We start from the raw sequence: 19,195 nt of genomic DNA on the forward strand, positions 1-19,195 counted from the left end.
AAAGCTTTCAAATGAGTAATCATAAGCTAAGGTCTTCAGCCAACATAAGAGTCATCTGATTTGTCTTTAATAGAATGGTAGGAAAAAAAAAGAAAATTAAAATTTTGGGCCATAGTGTGTGTCAATCCTTTTATTTACTTTGAAAATAAAAATCTCTTTCTGCCTTCCCTCTCTGCTGCTGAAAGTTCAATCACTTATCAAAATAGTGACGCCTTTTGTCCTGCTACATTACTGTAATGCTAAAACATATGTTATATTAAATATGAACCAACTGCTATTTGGAACATCATTTGGCCACATTAAGAAGTAGCTTCATATTGTCAATGGTTGTTTTCAGTCTCCTCAGAGATAACGGGATAAGCTAACTTTGCCCTACAGTTAGCTTTTCCTGTCACTCCATCAGCCTTGAGCTTGAGAAGCATTGCATCATCTCCTGAAATCAGTCTTGTGCTCACTTTTGAACCACAGTTTATGTACACTGGGAGTCTCCATTGTGGGCAATATTGCACAGAGTATGAGCTGATGAATTGAACATTAGGTTTTGATTCAGTTTTCCAACTATCCTCCCAGGTGAACACGGAAAAGTCACTTGATTTACCCTGTGTTTCTCTTTCCTAGGTATAAACTACAGGAGGAAAACTATGGATGTTTAAGTTTTTAAGGTTGTTTTCTCACTGCAGGTCATAGGACGAAATATACATTGTGAAATCCCATGCTAGAAAATCTTTGTCAAAATTATTGCATCCAGCCATACTGTTGACAAATTCTTAAATATGAGATTGTTTCATTCAAAACACCTGGAGATGATGAGTGGCTTACAGGCTACAGTTACAGTGTGAGATGAATAAGTGTCTGATTAATTGAACGGAGGTAATTGTTCAGAACAAGATGTGTAACATACCTTCATTTGCATGGCAGGAACCTCAGGCCTTAAAATATTTTCCAGTTTTCCTAGCAACACCAGTTTCTCCCCGAGAGCTGCAGCTGGGGCAGCTTCAGGGAGGAACCAGCTGGAAGATCTGCAGAGCTTAAGGAATGACAGAAGCCCAACCGGCTAAGGGAAAGGACAGTGTACACTAGAAACTCTGACCATACTGCAGTTTGGTCACTCTTTAGCCTTCCAGTAGGGACAAGATGTAAAAGTTAGGAATTGGATTAATAATTAACATTCCCCAGCTTCTTGGATGTGGTCGGGTTTTTGCAGATTCAGATATACCAAACTGGGCAAACTCTAGTCTCACAGATCTGGCCCTATGGCCCATGTTCCCCCAAAATCCTAATGGTACTGGTAAAAACTCGGAGGCTTCAGAGCAGATGTCAATCATTGGCAACTCAGGGTTGGAAAGAAGCTCTCTCAATAAGCAGTTTGTCCCCAGAGCTGGGAGTTCTCCTTAAAAAGCAGTAGGTACTGTCTTACCAAGGTAAGTGACTGGGGTGGATGATGGTTCTCTGTCCGTGTGCTCTTCAACACCTCTATGGATATCTTGGATGCAGGAGTGGAAGGAATTCTAAGCAAATTCACAGATGACACAAAACTGGAAGGAGCTGTTGACTCCCTCAAAGGCCATGAGGCCCTGCAGAGAAACAAATTAGAGCCCTGGGCAATCACAAACCACAGGAAGTTCAACAAGTGCCAAACGGCACTTGGGATGGGGCAACCCTGGATGTCCAGACAGAGCAGGGAATGAAATGTTGGGAAGAAGAGCCACAGAAAGGGACTTAGCATTCTTGGTCAATGGAAAGTTGAACATGAGCCAGCAGTGCCCTGGCAGGCAGGAGGGCCAGCCCTGTCCTGGGGGACATCAGGCACAGCATGGCCAGCTGGGCAAGGGAGGGGATTGTCCTACTCTGCTCTGCACTGGGGTGGCATCACCTCGGGTGCTGGGGGCAGATTTGAGTGCCACAATGTAAGAAAGATGTTATTACACAGCATCCAAAGTAGAGCTACACAGATGATGAAGGGTCAACAGATAAAGTTGTATGAAGAGCAGCTGAGGCCAATTGGTCACCTCATCCCAGAGAAAAGGAGACTGACAGGAGACTTCATAGCACTCTTACACTTCATAATGAGGGGAAAAAGAGAGAGAGGCACAGATCCCATCGCTGTGATGAACTGAGTAGCAAAGGCTGGTTAAAATGAGAAAGCTGTGGAGAAATCCATGATTTGGCAGTTCTGTGTTGCCCTTGGCATGCCTTTTTCAGCTGTAGTGTACCTGGAGCTCTGTGCTTTCAGATTTTTAGAACCCTAACCCTAGGTGTAACTCTAACCCTAGGTGAGGGAGTAAAAGATGCATGGGGGTGAGGCTGGTACCAAGCAGAAAGATTCAGAGGGACCCAGCTTAGGGCTATGCCTAGGGTTAGGGTTACGCCTAGGGTTAGGGTTCTGAAAACCACAAAGCCCAAAGCTCCAGGCACACTGCAGCTGAAAACATCATGCCAAGGACAACACAGAACTGCCACAACATGACTTCTTCCAGAGCTTTCTCCTTTGAAGCAGACTTAGCCCTAAACTGCTTTTTCTGCTCTGCCTAGGGTTTGGTTTATGCCTAGGGTTAGGGTTTTGAAGAGCTGTGCATCCTGGGAAGTCATGCCAAGGACAACACAGAACTGCCACAACATGGCTCCCTCCCCACCTTTTGGATTGGCATCACCAACCTCTACCCCATTAATCTTTTCCTCCGTCACCTTATGCTTATGGATATGCCTAGGGTTAGGGTTTTGAAAACCACAAAGCTCAGAGCTCCAAGCACACTGCAGCTGAAAAAGGCATGCCAAGAACAACACAGAACTTCCCCAACATGGCTACCACCCCACATTTCTGATTGCCGGCAGCCGCAACCACCCAGATGTTTTACACCCTTTTGGCAGTTCTGTGTGGTTTTGTGGTTTTCAAAACTCTAACCCTAGGTGTAACCCTACCCTAATCAGAGTAGTAAAAGCAGTCTTGGGCTATGTCTGGTCAATCCAAAAGGTGAGGAAGGAGCAATGCTGTGGCATTTTTGTGTACCCCTTGGCATGCCTTTTGCAGCTGCAGTGTGCCTGGAACTCTGGGCTTTGTGGTTTTCAGAACCCTAACCCTAGGCATAAACCTAACCCTAGGCAGAGCAGTAAAAGCAACATTCAGGTAAGACTGGTTCATTGCAGAATGGTTAGGAAGGTGTCATGTTTTGGCAGTTCTGTGTTCCCTTGGCCTGTCTTTTGCAGCTGCAACATGCCTGGAGCTCTGGGCTTTGTCATTTTTTCAAATCCTAACCCTGGGTGTAACCCTAACCCTATGTGCTCGAGTAAATGGTTCATGGACCCAAGGTAACGGCCTGACATTGTGTCCTGGGAGGCTTAGTTTTAATAGCAGGAAAAGATTTATTACCCAGAGGGTGTTTACACACTGGAATATGGTCCTCAGGGATGTGATCACAGCACCAAGCCTGGCAGAGCTCAAGATGTGCTTGGATAATACTTTCGGGCACATGGTATTATTCTTGGGCATGATGCTGTACAGGACCAGGGATTTGACTTGATGATCTTTGTGGGTCCCTTCCAACTCAGCTTATTTTGTGATTTTTTGCAAAGTCTTCTACCTCTGAATTAGAAAGAACAGCTATAAGCTGGGCCTCTTGTATTCACTTCCCCTCTTGCTGCCTCAAGGATGGATGAGAGAAGAACTAGTGAGGCACCTGTCTTTGGGGCAGGAGCCTGGGCTGACCATCCTGGCCATACAGCAAGGCTTGGCTATCAGCTTTAGGGCTGAGCCAAGGAGAAATGCTGATGGCTGCCGTCAGGAAACAGTGAGGCAGTATGGTCTGAAGAGTTATCCCAAAGTGTTAGAGTCACTGAGGAGCAACTCATCTGCAGAGCCTGTGTGGCCAGATCCACCATTAGCACATCTCTGGATTTGCCAACTCAAGACAAGCTGTTACAGGAGTGAGACATTAAAGGTTTGCCTGGACTTTTCAGTGTCTAGAAGACTGGTTTCTTCCCCATCTTAAAGAGCTCAAAAGTCCTGTTCTGTTTTGCAAAGAGTCAATTCCCTGTTAAGAAAAATAATGCATAAAAAAATATTTTCATTGTGCAGGCCCCAGGTTTCTGAGATGCTTCAGTGGCCTACTGAGAAATCTCTTTAGGACAGATTCCGGCTGAGCTGTCAGATTGACTGCTAGAGGCACAGCCGAGTTTCAAATGGACGAGTAGTGTGCATGCAAGACACATCCCAGAAAAAGAAGATGTTTGACAAGTGAAGTGTTTTTATTTTATGATGGAGAACGAGCAGGAACATCAGACAGGTAAATCAGCCTGCCAAACATGAGAGTTCCTGACTGACAGGCTCATCACCAACCCTGCTTGCTTGAGAGGATCCAGCATTTATTCTGCTGAAAAGCAACCATTTAAATTGTTATTTGCTGACTTTTCCTTACTGATTATAATTGCCATGTGCAGGTTCAGAAGAGAAAAGGGAAGCCTTTGCTTTGCAGGCAAGAGAGAATGGGATGTGATTCTTCTTGAACCAAACAGAAATGAAGGAAGCCGGAGCAAGTGAAAAAAAGCCTGCAAATGGTCAGAATAAAAACTAAACAATCTGAGGCAGAGGAGCAGGACTATCACTGATGTTTATCAAAATTTAGTCATTAAATTCACAAAATACTAATTAGCATATATGTCAAGGATTGACTCTTTGAAATTTTGAAAACATAGCCCTGTAATTTGAGATTATTTACTATCATGTTACTATACAAACATGTCTAATTAAGCATTTTGCTGAGTGCCATGACAAAGATGTTCAAATAAACAAACAGACTAGAAGGACAGCATGAGGACATTGGATAGTGTGACATAAATTGTTTACCCATCTGAATATGAAATGCCTTCTTTACTCACAAGTGCCAAGGCCACTAGTGAATATGTCCTTTCATCCCTGAATGGGTGAAGAAAAAACCTTGCAATACAACATCATGTGTTTTGTATAGACTGTATTCAGCAAAGTGTTTAAATGTGTGCTTTAATCTATTACTATTCAGCAGTTAAGTACTTAACTGTTACTAAAATCCAGGAGAAAAGATACGCTGAATCAGACACTATACACTGAATATTTTAAAGCAAAACTTTTTCGGCAATGCTTGGAAACACTTTTAAAACTTTACTGAGTTTTGAGATCTCTGTACTTCTCAAGATCTGGTTACTGTAAGATGAACTGTACACAGACCGGAAGGAAAAAAATATTAATTAAACCAAAGTGATTCATAAAATGTCTGGAATAACTTTCCCGTACCTAGGAAAAGGTTTCAGCTTTGAAGTCTGCTATTTGGAGAATATTCAGGGCTAAAGACAAAAGCTAAAGATCTTGGCAGAAGTCTTTGATGTTCTCCCTTCCATCACTATTATAAAGTTCACAGTTCTGATCAGTACAATTATAAGGTATTTGATCCTCAAGCAAGGCTTGGCACAAAACTGAGCCCTGCATACAGCAGCAGTGAAAACAGAATAACCCCAGGGGTGAGAGCAGGGAGGATCTTTGGAAAGAAATACATAGGCAGGATATCCAAAATGGCAGCAGCTGGAAGCTGCTCCGAGGTGGGATGTCAGGATGAACCCCCTGGGAGATGCGATACCGCACACAGGGCAGGGGAGGAGGTCAAATGTGCAAGGCCCTGTAATTTGTCAGACGGCTAACACCATCATTACCTGTGTGTGTGTGCACAGGGCATGCTTGACAATAAATTACACTCACAAATTTCCAGGCTAAATGCCCTCTTATTGGCAGCACAGAGCACTGCACCCCCCTATTAGGAGATATTGTTTTATAATGGGCAATAAAAGTTGGCTCTCACAGCATGAGCCTGAAAAAGAGTCATTGATGAAATTAGCAGCAATGTCAATAGTTTGGATTTTTCTGCATATTACATATTTTTCATTTTTTTGACATAGCTGGGAGGAAGAGCACAGGAAGAAGCATGGGCTTGAAAATGGACATAGAAGTGGAGAAGGGGTCTGAGGGCGGAGCAAGGAAGAGGAACAGGGGAGAAGCTGCCACTGTCACCCCGTATCACCCGTATCAGGCACACCAGCCTCAAACAGCAGGCATCAGTGGCAGAAGCCAATATCAGAGAAACATCAGTGGAAGAAAGAAGGTGAGAGGACACAGAAAAGGGAAAATTAGAGTCTTCCTGTTTCCAGTGGAGACAGGATCAAGCCTGTAAGGAAGGAAAACCAGCAGCCACTTCCATAAGGTGACTGCAGGGAGGAGATCTGTCCCATCACCCTGCTTGGTCCAAGAGCAGCATGTGACTTATCACAGTTGTATTGCCCCAGCTTTCCCACAGCCATCTCTGGCTCAGGATGAAGGCTCTCTTTTGAAGCTGACAGATGCCATTCCCAACACTTTCGGGGTTGGGAACCAAGGAATTGCAGAAGATGCCACTTCTCCAACTTAGATGAAGCCAGAAGCCTTGTCAGTGGCACTGTCACTCCTTGTCTATGCCCACTGTTTTGTTTCAGGCACAGTGAGCCTGCCCAGAGTGGGAATAGGAGAGGGTGGTGAGTACAGCAAAAATATCAACACTGTGAAATTTAAATATGTTTAAATTTTTCTACATAATCTGTACCTAGTGCTTTCCTAAGAGTCTAATATTCCTGTTTTTCTAGACCCCTGCCTTGTTACTCCCAGAATAGCCATCTCTTTATACCCTGCTGAAAAACATCAGTGCTGCATTGGTACCTCCTCTGATAATCAATGAGGAGAATTGGCAAGGTAATGCACACTGAGAGATACCATTTGAACTACCTATATGCATTGCTGGGTTCTGAATTAACTGTAACCATTTAGAAAAAACAAAGGTCTAGGCAGCTTACTGAAAATTTTGCTATTTTATGCTAGTTGTTATCTCAGACTCTGTAGGGGAGAATTTTTAGTATTATTTTTGTTCCATTGTATAAATTGAAGACCTTAGCTCCATTCTGGTTATTTCAGATTGAAAAAGAGATATAGAGGCCTGGGGACAGGTGACAAAGAGGATTAGAGGGATGGAAAAGCCAGTGTGTAGAAGAGATTGAGACGTAGGATTTGTCACAGTTCCAGGGTTAGCTGCTCCTCTGACCTCTTTCTAGTACAGAGGCATGCTCTGCTTCTTCAGGCCCCTGTGGGAGTCTGTCTATCTGCCTGTTCTTTCCCTGCTAACAGCTCCCTGACAGCTTAGTGAACATGTCTTTCAAGGAACTTGCTTTTTAATGTCCAGCATGCTTGGGATCTTTTTACTCCTGGCCTTGGCAAAAGAAATATATAGCTGGACTGAGAAAATAGCATCCTTCCAACTCTGGCTGTTTTGTCATGACCCCTACCATGCTAATTGCTAATCTGGAGGCACTGTGCAGCCTTCCAGCTAGTTAGTTCCCTGCTATTAAACTGAGCCAATGTTTACATAGAGTGGTGTCCACTGCCACTCCATCACATACCTTGTTCTTAATGACTTAAAAGCAGCCCTGCATCCTCCACACTCTGGTTCAGTGATGGTGACACATACTTGAAGTTTTTTCCTGTTTTAAAAATGGGGGTTATATTTCTCCTTTTCCAGGCAGAGGGAACTTCACCAGACTCCCATGACTACTCAAATATGACAGACAGTGACTTAGCAACTTCCTCCACCAGTTCATTTACAACTCATGCATGCATCTGATCAGGTCATGGACTGAATCATGAAATAACAGAATGAGTAGTTTTTGCAGGGACCTCAAAGATCACCCAGTTTCAAACCCTCCTGCCATGGGCAGGGATGCCATTCAATAGATCGAGCTGCTGAAGGCCGGATCTAGGCTGGCCATCCCTTCCAGGGATGGAGCATCCACAACTTCCCTAGACAACCTGTTCCAGTGCTACACCCTCTGAGTAAAGAATTTTTTCATAACATTTTCCCTACTCTTTCTGTTATCACTGATGTACCTATAGAAGTTTTTCTTGTTGCCCTTGGCATCCCTTGCCAGATTCAATTCTATCAGGGTTTTAGCTTTCATAACCTGATACCTGGTTGTTTGGATGATTTCTTCCATTCCTCTCAGGCTACCTGTCCTTGCTTCCTGTTTTGTGTTTGAGTTTGTTCAGGAGCAAATATTTCATCCATGCTGACCTCCTGGCATTTTTGTCTGACTTTCTCTTTGTTGGGATGCATCTCTTCTGAGCTTGGAGGAGAAGGTGATTCTTGAATATCAACCAGCTCTCTTGGGCCCTTCTTCCCTGCAAGGCTTTATCCCACAGTGCTCTATCAAGCAGATCCCTGAAGAGGCCAAAGTCTGTTCCCTAGAAGTCTAGGGAAATGACAGGTATTAGCAAGGGAAATTGTTCTGCTCTTCCCCACTCAAAGCTGCATGGCTGAATGAGCATGATGAGGAGAAGCTCACCTGAGACTGTTCTGGTCCCCAGGGAAGATGGATTTAAATATTCCTGAGACAATGAGAGAAAGCTACTAGGCTTGTTTCAAGCAAACCTAGAAGGCTGAATCAACCCAACTAGTGCCTCTTATTTCCAAGGATATTCCAGGTTAGCCTGCTGCCATCAAGGGTAAAGCAGGCACTGAAGAGTGAAGAAGTAATCAGCAATTTTGCCAGTATATAAACCTTCTAGTTCCAAATGCCCTGGTCCGTGAATGATTTTGTACCCTGGCTTGGTGTCAGTTGGTCTCTCAACTGCCCAAGAGAAAAATAAAAGTGACATAGGTCCACTTTTATTTTGCTTACACATATCAAACAACAAGCTGATGCCACTGAGATGTGAGTGACTCTATTTCTAGGAAAGCAACTAAGAAAAAAATTCCAAAAAATCTCCTTGTAGGGGCAACCAACCCTTGTGAAGAGTTAATGGAGAGAGCTGTTTCTGTAAAAAAAATAAAGAATTAGTTGTGCCTTCAAATCTCCTCAACTATGGAAATGTAAAAATATCCTCATTTTTCTTTTTTTTTTATTTATAAGCCTGTTTTGCAGAACTGCTCTTCTTTTACACAAACACCACAGTACATACCCTTCCTTCCTTTGCTGTCATAAATTATCTTGTGGATATGCTCCATGAAGTTACTAACTGTACTTTTGCTATTAATCTTGGCTCTAACTTTTTCTAGACTTCGTCTCTTTGCCAATCCATCTTAGGCAAGAAAGAGAGAGCTTTGGTCAGGGCTCTTCTCCCCTCCAGGGAGCACCACTCTGTAAAGTGTCTGTAACAATGCACCTTTTAATGATGCTCCCCTTTGGCTTTTACTGGGCTCATTGCAAGGCTTGTACTCAATTTTCCTGTAATAACTCAACTGCCACCAGGTTGGTGCTCCTGACAGTTACATCCTTCCCAGGACTTTTCTGACTTGCCCCATCTGGAGCAGGGAGATGCAAAGCGACTGCCGTGCTCTGGGGAAGCGGTAAGGGCTCACCTCTTCAGTGACCTGGAGTATTTCCACTGGGGATACCATCGGCAGCAGCAGCCAGCAGAAGAGCACATGAATTAATGCTCCCTGCAGCTCCCTGGGGTGGTGTTATTCACTCGTTTCCCTGCACATCTTTCTGCAGACCTGAGCACATGTATACTTTGTGCCATGTTTACCACCTTAACCTCTTCCTTCAGTGGACTGTATCAAAATAGAGTCAAAGAAAATTCATTCCCTATACTAGATGCTAATACAAATAAGAGAACTCTTCAGACGAGTGAGTTCCGATGGTAAAATAATTGGTGTAACTATACTCAGGATGAATATATGCATGCAAGATGCAGTCAAAACATTTATGTCCTTTTCCTCTAACTCTAACCAATAAGAGCATTTTTGCAGGCTCAGCCAGTGGAAAGAACTGATAAACACTTGAGCGACCCTCATGTATATTTAATCTGGTAGGCAAGGGTGATGGGTGCACACACACACAAACACAAATGTATCTGCTTCTGTTGCTATATAGCATTTCTGATGTATTTTAAAATATTAGAGACTATACAAGCACCTCCCTACCTTGCATACCAGAATAGGAGGGGCAAGGAGGAGCAGTGCGATAAGGCAAAGGCCATGCATGAAAATGTAGTCTCTGGGATTCTGTTTTATGTTTACAGATTTTGGTAACGTATGTTAGGAGGCTAGTGTCCTCCCACACCCAGATGGGCTCAGGCATGCCTGCTTCAAGAGATGAAGGCAACACCTGCAGGGTAGGATGGAATTCAACAGCAGCTACCTCAAGAACAGAAACCACTATTTTGTCGAAAACAGAATATAGCCAAACAAAAGATCCTTCTCTGAACAGCAAAACACAGAAATGTGAGAATATCCCTTCCTGGGACATTTCCCTTCCCTTCCCTTCCCTTCCCTTCCCTTCCCTTCCCTTCCCTTCCCTTCCCTTCCCTTCCCTTCCCTTCCCTTCCCTTCCCTTCCCTTCCCTTCCCTTCCCTTCCCTTCCCTTCCCTTCCCTTCCCTTCCCTTCCCTTCCCTTCCCTTCCCTTCCCTTCCCTTCCCTTCCCTTCCCTTCCCTTCCCATCTTGTCCTTATCCTGAAAATTCTTGAACCCACAAGTTTAGTACTAGCAGTCTTTCTCCCCCTCTTTTCCTCTTTTCCATCATTTTATATAACAATTAATTACCTATATTGCAGAGCATATCTGCCATGATGATATTTTATATATTATAAAGCAGGTATAACCATATAGATATTTCACCCCTTCCTGTTTCCTTAAATATGAGCTCTCAAAAAAATACTGAAAATTGAAGTGGTGGGCTGAGACTGTAAGACCACCATGGCTGACACAGAAGTGCTGTGACTGACTGAAGTCGGAGTCTCCCTTGCAAGGCCCAGGCACCCCCCTCCCCTACTGCATCCTACTAAGCAAGGAAGGTAGTCAGCCATAACGGAAATCTGGGAACTAAATACTTAGGACAGAACATAATTTTTGCTAGGGACACTGCACTATGACCTTGAGAGTTTGATGAAAGAAAAAGATTGAACCTCTTCTTTTGGACACGGTCAGTGGAGGAATGGCCCTGGTGAGACTACCTTCACTGGCCTATTTCATTGTGACCTGGTCAACCTGAGATATGCAGAGAAGGGCAATTGTAGTTCCTGGCTTGTGAATGGTTACAATTCTACTCAAGTTTGATAAACCTTAGGGCAAAATTTTCCACTAATAACAGATGAGTGCATGCAAAGATAATACACACCCCCTCTAAAACTAGGGGTGTGTATCCCCCCCTACCAAGACTCCGTTGGCAGATACAAAGTGCAAATTTTAGGAAAGTGCACCCCAGAAAAATCTAGGAAAACTGTAGTGTACTTTGTCATGCTTGAAGAACTTAATCCATTGCAAACAGGGATCAAATTGCTGATAAGCAATATTCATAGTTAAGGGAGGAAAAAAAAACAACACTGACAAGACAGAGTTGCAATAAATAATTGGCAAAATATATCTACAGCTTGAACAAATTGCAGTCTTCTGGAGGAGGCTGGTGGGTTGCTTTTCCCATCATGCTGTAACCTTCCCTCTCAGTCTGAGACTATTAACTTCTGACAAGGTGTGAGGCCTGATTTAGACTGATCTGATCTGATGGAGTGACCTATTTCTATTACCTGCTCCCTCTCTCCTCCTGCTGCTCTCTTCTCTGATGGCCATTCTGGCTCACTCCCACAGCTCTGCCAGCAGCTATTGTATTTCAGCTCTTGGAAGAGCCACCATAATAATGAGAACTGGACATGGTTTCCCAGCTCACAGGAATTTTTGAAGCCATTTCTCCTGTCTCACACACATCACAGGGAACTCTTACACAATCTCTTTTCCTTTACTTAATGCCATCACTCCTATTGTAGCAGAAATGCCCTTCAAACATGCAAAAATCTGGCTGCATGCTAGTCCACTCTTTCTTGATACTTTTTCTCCCTTCTCTCCATGTGATGCTAGCTGAAGGTCTGTGGGATCCCCACCCTGGGGCTGCAGGGAGCAGAGTGGAATGAAGGTGTCTTCACTTTTGACTTGGACTACAGAAGGCTGCACATATTTAGCTAAGTCTTTTTCTAGAGCAACTATGCAACATCCTGTCAGGTTCTGAACCGGTCCATTCTTGGACTTCTTTTATGACTCACTGTGAGAAACAAGCCAAAATTGCCAGAATTTTTCTCATCTTTTTTTTTTTTTCCTCTCTGAATTAATATTTTCTTTTATTTGTTTGTTGGTGGGGTTTTTTGGCTGCACTCTGCAAGCTATTGCCCTTTTCAAACTGCTTGACAGAACACTGCTTCATGACACAATGTCGACAAGCAAAATATTGAATGGTTAAATGCTATTTTCTAAAACAATATGGGACAGCTTACCACCAGGAAATGTACCATGGCCAGAGACACTGGGAGAAAAACCATCACCACCTCAAGTCAATGCTGGCACTTGATATAACATTAGGGTTCTAATTGTCTTAAACCAGGATTTTGTGACCTAAGAGAAATAATGAAAAGGTTTAGATTTTTTTACAGCTAGTCTTTATATTAGGACAATCTCAAAGAGCTTGGAGTTTTGCTATTGATTCTGACCTAAAGTGATATTGATATGAATTTTAAATGCGGACGTAGATAAAGAGGGTGCAATGATCAGTTCAAATATAGTCTATTAGTGCTTGTTCAGGCAATTTTGTATTGTATAACATGATAAAAAATAGACAAGACCTTATTTGGTTTCTGTGTTTGAAGCTTTAGCAGGTATGTGTCCCATGTCTAATCAATACACGCTGGTTTTTTGGATGGGCTCCAGAGTCACTGCTAAAGGACTGATGTAGCTTAAATGCTGGGACTTTACTTCATTGTGTTGTTTCCCCTTCCATTTCTGTAAAATCATTGTCATTCTGGAGTGACAAGGTATTGTATATCAAGGAGCATATTCACAGGCCTTTTGTGTTGGCTTTCATGATAACAACAAAAGTACTGGTGGTAGCAATAATACAAGCAGTAATAAAAATATACATGTATGTCCTGAATTGCACCCTATTGTGTCTGAGCACAAATCTTTGTAAATGATGATAATAATTTGTTTTCCTAGACCTAGAAGATGCTTTACTGTTTCAAGTTTTTCTGCACAGAAACTCTTTTCAAGGTTGAGGCATTGTTGGAAGCTAACAGCAGTGGCTTTGAAATATGTCATTTAAGCTGGAGAGTGACAAACACCCTACTCTACTCCTGGGAGAGTAGCTGTGCTTTCACTTAATGAGGTAGCTGAAGACATCTCTGGTCCTTTTCCTACTTTGAGCCCAAATGCCAGAGGCAAAATGGTGAGCTTTCCTTGCATGTGTGCAAAGATTTCAAGCTCTGTGTCTCTATGCACTTGCAGCTATTGTCACCTTTCTGGAAAGGTCATTTTGACTTGCATAGTTATTAAATCCTTCCTCTTTTGTTCTACCCAGATCAATCCTAGGCCAATGCATCAATGAAGCAATGTCTGATTCTTTGTAAAATGGAGCATGATGGCAAATATTGTTGGTAGGCAAAGGCAATTTAAGCTTGACTGTATTCTGCATCTTTTGGTGGCAGGGCAGCTGGGTCTCTGTGACCATTATGTCTGTTAGTACCACAAAGGGTAGCAAAGCAAGAGTGCAGCTGTACCAGCTGTGATAACTGCCTGGTTCAGGGGCACTGAACAGAGGCAGACAGCGAAGTATCACTTAGCGATTTCCGCATGCATGGTAACAATGAACTCTCCTTCTATCCCAGAAGATGCCTCAACTTGGAAAGCTCATTTGCTTCATAACAATGGCTGTGTCTTCTGCACTATGTTCTTTACAATATATACTTCAAAAAGGTTCCTGAAAAGAGACCCTATGTAGCACCTCTGTATGTTATATTCAGAGCATATGCTCAAAGAGAATTCTTATAAACTCTTCTTTGTGTACCACTTGGATAATGAGTAGGCCCAACATTCTAAATATAGAGTAAATGTCACATGCACATGGAAGAATTCATCCATGAGATACATTACAGATTTATGATGCACAACTCATTAGGTTTTGTTATCTGATTCACCAAGTTTTCAATGAAGACAGATGGCCAAACAGAAAAAGAAGCGAAGAAAATCCAGTCAATTTATTCTAAAGGATCCATTCTATCCATAGGACATTGTTTTGGGAGACGTCTGCTCTAAATCAGGATGCATGCAATTGGTCAATGAAACACTTTAATTTGATGGTACTTGGTTGTCCTTATCAAGTAGTATTTATTTCATCAAAGCACAGGAAACAGAAACTTGACCAGAAATTGGAAGCCTTGCTCATTAATCTAATGAGAGCTGTCTTCTCTTCCTGTTTCACTTTCATGCCTGTTGGGGACAAGAAGGTTGTTTGTTTTATCATCATTGTCCATACAGCTATCCCACACTGTAGAATCCATGATGACTGCATTTTTGAAAGAGGGTCTCCCCAGGGACTGTAATTATTCATCTTTCAGGAGACACAAGATCTATAATACACAAGTGCTGCAGACAAGAACTAGTTTACAGGTTTATCTCATGACTGAAAGCATAATCCATCTTCCCTGGCATGATTTAGGAGGTGCTGCATAAGAAAAGAAAGAAAGTGGGTCAACCCCTTTTCAACTTGTATTCCCCTGTTCACACAGGTCTTATTCTTTTAATTTCTCATTGAAGAGAATTAACGCTTGAGTGAGCAGAAGAAATGGGCCCTGTTTCCTGTTTCCTGTAGCACACCTTGTAGCCATTAGGGTTGTGCTTGCACCAGGTTTGGACTCCCTGAGAGCTTCCTTGCCCCAGCAGCGACCCAGACTGGCATCAGCTCTGTTATGAGAAAGCAGAACAAGGAAGTCCTGTTTCTAGTGGAGATAAGTGGCTTAGGATCTGGAAACCTTGACAGCTTCATGAGGTAGGAATCAAGCTATTCATAGAGAACTGGAGTGTATTAATGGAATTTTCCTAATGTTTACATAGTAGGCCCAAGCTTCTGAATAGGAATTCCAAAATTTCCCATGTTTTCTCTATTGAATGATACCTTAAGACACTTCCTTGTGTCTCAACCCTTCCTCTTTTGCCAAAAAGTCAGTCACTTCCCACTATTGCCACAGAATAGCCCTCCTTTGCCAAGAAAGTTATTCTCAAGATGGGACCTCAGATAGTTTAAGTTTCTTGGAATGCAATTTAGCATCTAAAGACACTGAAGACTGGCATATGTTCATGCATCTGTTTGGAAGTCCAGGTTGGGTGTTCAAAAGAAAACGTGAAGGGTCATGACACCAAACTGAGAATTCATCTGCAGAATAATATGCCATGTATGACCCTGTTGACTCCTTAGAACTTATTTTTTCACCTCCATCCCCACAAACTTTTAATTTCCATGTATGCTAAAATCCCCATTGGAAACAACCCATTCTTCTGTGTTTCTTCTCCCCACACCCTACAATAACCATCTGTTATTTCTAAAGGATAAACATAGCTTGTCTTTTTCATTGCGACATAAAATGTTACTCAACAACCCTAAAATATTTGCATTTTCTATAAAAACCTTGGCCAAATCTACTTTCTGTGGTCTTACACACAGTCATGCCTGCTCACCAAGCACTAAAAAACCTACTAAAAAATTGTTAACAGAGAGAGCACAAGGTCTCTAGCAATGGGTACATTAGGAAGCAGGTATCAGTCCTGGGTGCTCACACTGCAAACTATTTCAAATACCAGAGTAAGACAGGAACAGCTAAACTGTGCTCCAGACATCTAAATTTAAGGATTTACGTTTCTTCTGATGCAGCAGATGACATTATGAATCCGAAAGCAACAGAAGGAATGTACTGCTCTGCCTTGCTTTTGCCATTAGAGATTACATCAGCTCTGCTGGGTCTTTGCAGATAAAAAACCCAAAAATGAAAGAAACCAGTTCAAAATTCAGCATCAGTCTTAAAGGGCCTAAATCAATTTTAGCTGTAGTTTTTAAATACTTCTAAAATATACTAAGATGGGTAGAAGCCCTAAATCTAGGGTTCTTTGAACATATAAATCCAAATATCATTGTTGCTTCTTGACGCTGTCTCTGATTTTGTTAGGCAGAATTACTGATTTTAGTAAGCAGCCATCCTTTGAAACCAATATGATGGTCTGGGCAATATTTAAGAAAAACTTCCTCATCTCTAATATTTATACTCATTTAATTATGACCATCGGAAGTGAACTAAGTTAAAAATAAGTCTTATTTATTTGTTACCATTTCACATCAATGAGTGAGCTGGCTGATTTATATGATCATTGGTATCATAGTGTCTAGATGAGAACCTGCTTACAACTACCTTAATATTCCTGGCTCATGTGCACTTCTGTGCAGACTCTGGAAGGCTGCAGACACTGCAAGAAAATAATGACAGGCAAAAAATACCCCAACAAATTAATAAGATAGTTTCCATGAGTCCCAAGTCTTGCAACACAAAGAAATAACCCACAACTAAATGAAATTTTGGGCTTTACCTACTCAGACCATGTTCATTAAACAATACAGGTCTTCCAAAATCTTACTTATTTGTTGCAAAAGCATTTTAGGTTTTCAGCTCACCTTCATTTTCATGCAATTTTAGGATGGTAAACTACAGTAGGAATTGATTTGTCTGGAATTTGCTAATTCTCTCTTCCTGCCTCCCATGTTACTATAGTTTCTCCCTGACACCTGCCCCTCTGTGACATTTTTCTGGGAAGCTGACCACTGTGCTTTAATTTATTAAGCCCTCCACATGAAGATATCAATTGCCTCCTGGCAACACGAGCATTCATTATATGTCTTTGGGGGACAGGCACTTTCAAGAAATTTTTCTGAGTGAGGGACACCACTTGCAATTAGCTCTTTAGAAAGGAGGATACTTTTTTACTCTTTCTTTCATCAAAATTATTCAAAGGCAGAAATACAGACATTTCTGTCAAAATGGTCGCTTATCAAGAGGTGAAGAGGCAGTTTTAGAAATTACATGTACAACTGTTGTGCCCAGGCTTTTCAGAGCAAAAAGCGTTTCTTGAAGGGGAGAAGCATCTATGCCTGACTCTGTGCCTCTGATAGTTTGTGGGTTTGGCTGTGAGATTTGCTTGAAGCCCTGATGAAGCCCAGACTCCCAGGTCCCAGCGGCATGCTCACTGGTTTCTACATTCTATCACTTGTTTGCATGAAGGAAAACAGCAAACCTAGTCTTACCAAATATTCTAAAGAACTGAACTGGGGTGCTTGGGATCTTATTAGAGGACTAGACACTAGTTCATAGGCAAGGATGCTCTTGATGCAAATCTGCTAGTTCCAAGAGAGTCCAATCACTGCAGGGCTCAAAAAATGCATGTAAATGATTGTAAATTATAAACCATAATTTTTAAAAGAATATACATTGTAAAATTGACTCTAAAATGACACTTCAATTTCTGGGCACCAGGACACAGAATGAGGAATTGATGAGCAGAAAGGAGACAGAAGGTCAGTAACAAGACAAAATGATTTGACACTTCATCTTAAAAATTTGTAATCCAGATTTGGAGTTCGTATTAAAGCTTAAATATAAAGTGAGAAATTTAGAGACAGAAAATGCCCTGGCAGACATTAACTTCTGAAGCCACAAGACTGTTTCTGCCAACACTCCAGGTCCCACTCTTGTAGAACCCTTTGTACACAAAACCTATCTCACAGCTGCCTCCATTGTCCCCTTACTTCCCTGATCTCTTCTGAGAACATCCCCCGGATGGCTGGCAAAGAGCAGATCCTGTCTGTGCACGGTGTTTGTCAGCTGCTGATTTCCCCCCACCTGTGAATCTTGCAATCAAATTTAAAAGAAGTCAAGGTTGTTATAATGAATATTGGGGAGACAACAAAGGTAAATTGTTACAAACCCATGTTTTTAGCATGCCCAATGCCAAAAGTTGTTTTTCCCATAACATTTCCTACAGCATTGAGCAGGGTGGCGCCTGGGATGAGGACAGGATATTTGGCTAAGGAGGCTGTGACAGTGGGCAGCAGCAAAGTGAGGCTGGAGAAGCCACAGGAAGGAAACTGCTCTTTCTTGGCAGCAATGCAGCGTGGCAGAGACCATGAGCAGAGAGTGGGCAGCACCACAGGGCAGACAAAGAAATACCTGGGTGGACAAGAAGAACTGCCTGTAGCAGGAAGCGAAAGTTTGGGCCTGTAGAAGAAAGGAGACTTTACTAAGAATCTAGAGAGGACCATAAGATATTCATAGATTGAGAAAAAACTGAAAGTTGCTGGACAGAGTGAAGAGTGAGGAAACTTCTACTAACCCATTTTGTTTTCAAGCCTTTTATTCAATTCGTGTCACCCATCCGCTGCTCTGTTCTTGTTGTGATTCAATTTGTTTCAGGGGGTTGTTCTGTTTATTTGTGCACATCTGTCTAACAAAGCACGGCTTTGGATCTTGGATACCTTTCTTCTCTATTTCTTCTCTTGCTTAAAAGAAAATGAGAGTTGCATCCTTCTGAATGTGTCAGCTATTTTGTTAGGCCAATCCAATGATACAACTGATAGGATCCAAAAGAAAGCCAAATCAAACTGACTTCACCAGGCTGTACATCAAAGAGCACGTAGTAACAGATGAGAAAAGCTTTTCAGCAGCTTGCCACTATGAGTTAACTCAGTAATATACCAAATCTAGAAATACCCACCATTTCACAGGCTGTTGGATCTGCTGTAAACAGCAGATAACTGGGGGAAAAAGTAAGATGGGATGAGGTGGTCATTCATGCATTTTTGGGAAGGATCAGTCCATGGATATTAAGTCAAAGGCCATATGTGTGAAAGTACAGTGAAAGTGATTTTTTAAGACAAAATATGGGCTTAGATGCCTTGCTGACCACCCATTTGTGGTTAAGTGAAAGGACATACATCACTGGAAAATATTAATAGCTAGTCTTCAGGGAAAAACAGTGGAATACAGTCAGCATTAATCACATCCCTGACTCTATCTCAGGAGCCAAGAAGAGGTCATTTTTTTTTCCATCAGGAACATCTTGGTACTTAAAAGAAAAAATGCATTCACACTTAAAGGTTTCTGTGGTGTAACCATAGAGATGTGTTAATGTAATAATCACACACAGCCATGTAGGGGCTTGTGCTGTTTTGTGCAAAGGGGGTTAGCAAAGTCCAACCTTTCTCTACACAAATGCACCCTTTTATAAGTAAAGGTAAGGAATTATGTGAGTTTTATAAAAGCAAAGGTTTTATTAAAATTTAATAAACTTAGTTCCCCTA

General features: G+C 42.1%; 2 long non-coding RNA genes across 8 annotated transcripts in view; one reads left to right on the forward strand and one right to left on the reverse strand.

Annotated features, from left to right (window-relative positions):
• The window catches only part of LOC135296374 (uncharacterized), a 52,477-nt gene that overhangs the window by 15,940 nt on the left and 17,342 nt on the right, over window positions 1-19,195 (reverse strand). For 3 of the 7 annotated variants that reach the window (XR_010358444.1, XR_010358440.1, XR_010358438.1), the window contains exon 4: window positions 1,418-1,574. The exons of 2 other annotated variants lie outside the window; for them this stretch is intronic. This is a non-coding gene — a long non-coding RNA (uncharacterized LOC135296374). Of the gene's footprint in view, window positions 1-1,417; window positions 1,575-8,008; window positions 8,290-13,999; window positions 14,287-19,195 lie in introns of those variants that run through there. 2 more of the 7 variants (XR_010358439.1, XR_010358443.1) reach the window with 2 other exon arrangements.
• On the forward strand, window positions 3,046-6,040 carry LOC135296376 (uncharacterized). The gene is made up of 3 exons (XR_010358446.1): window positions 3,046-3,124; window positions 4,073-4,280; window positions 5,920-6,040. It is a non-coding gene; the product is annotated as an uncharacterized LOC135296376 (long non-coding RNA).

Source organism: Passer domesticus, chromosome 3 (assembly GCF_036417665.1).
Source record: "Passer domesticus isolate bPasDom1 chromosome 3, bPasDom1.hap1, whole genome shotgun sequence".
Taxonomy (NCBI): domain Eukaryota; kingdom Metazoa; phylum Chordata; class Aves; order Passeriformes; family Passeridae; genus Passer; species Passer domesticus.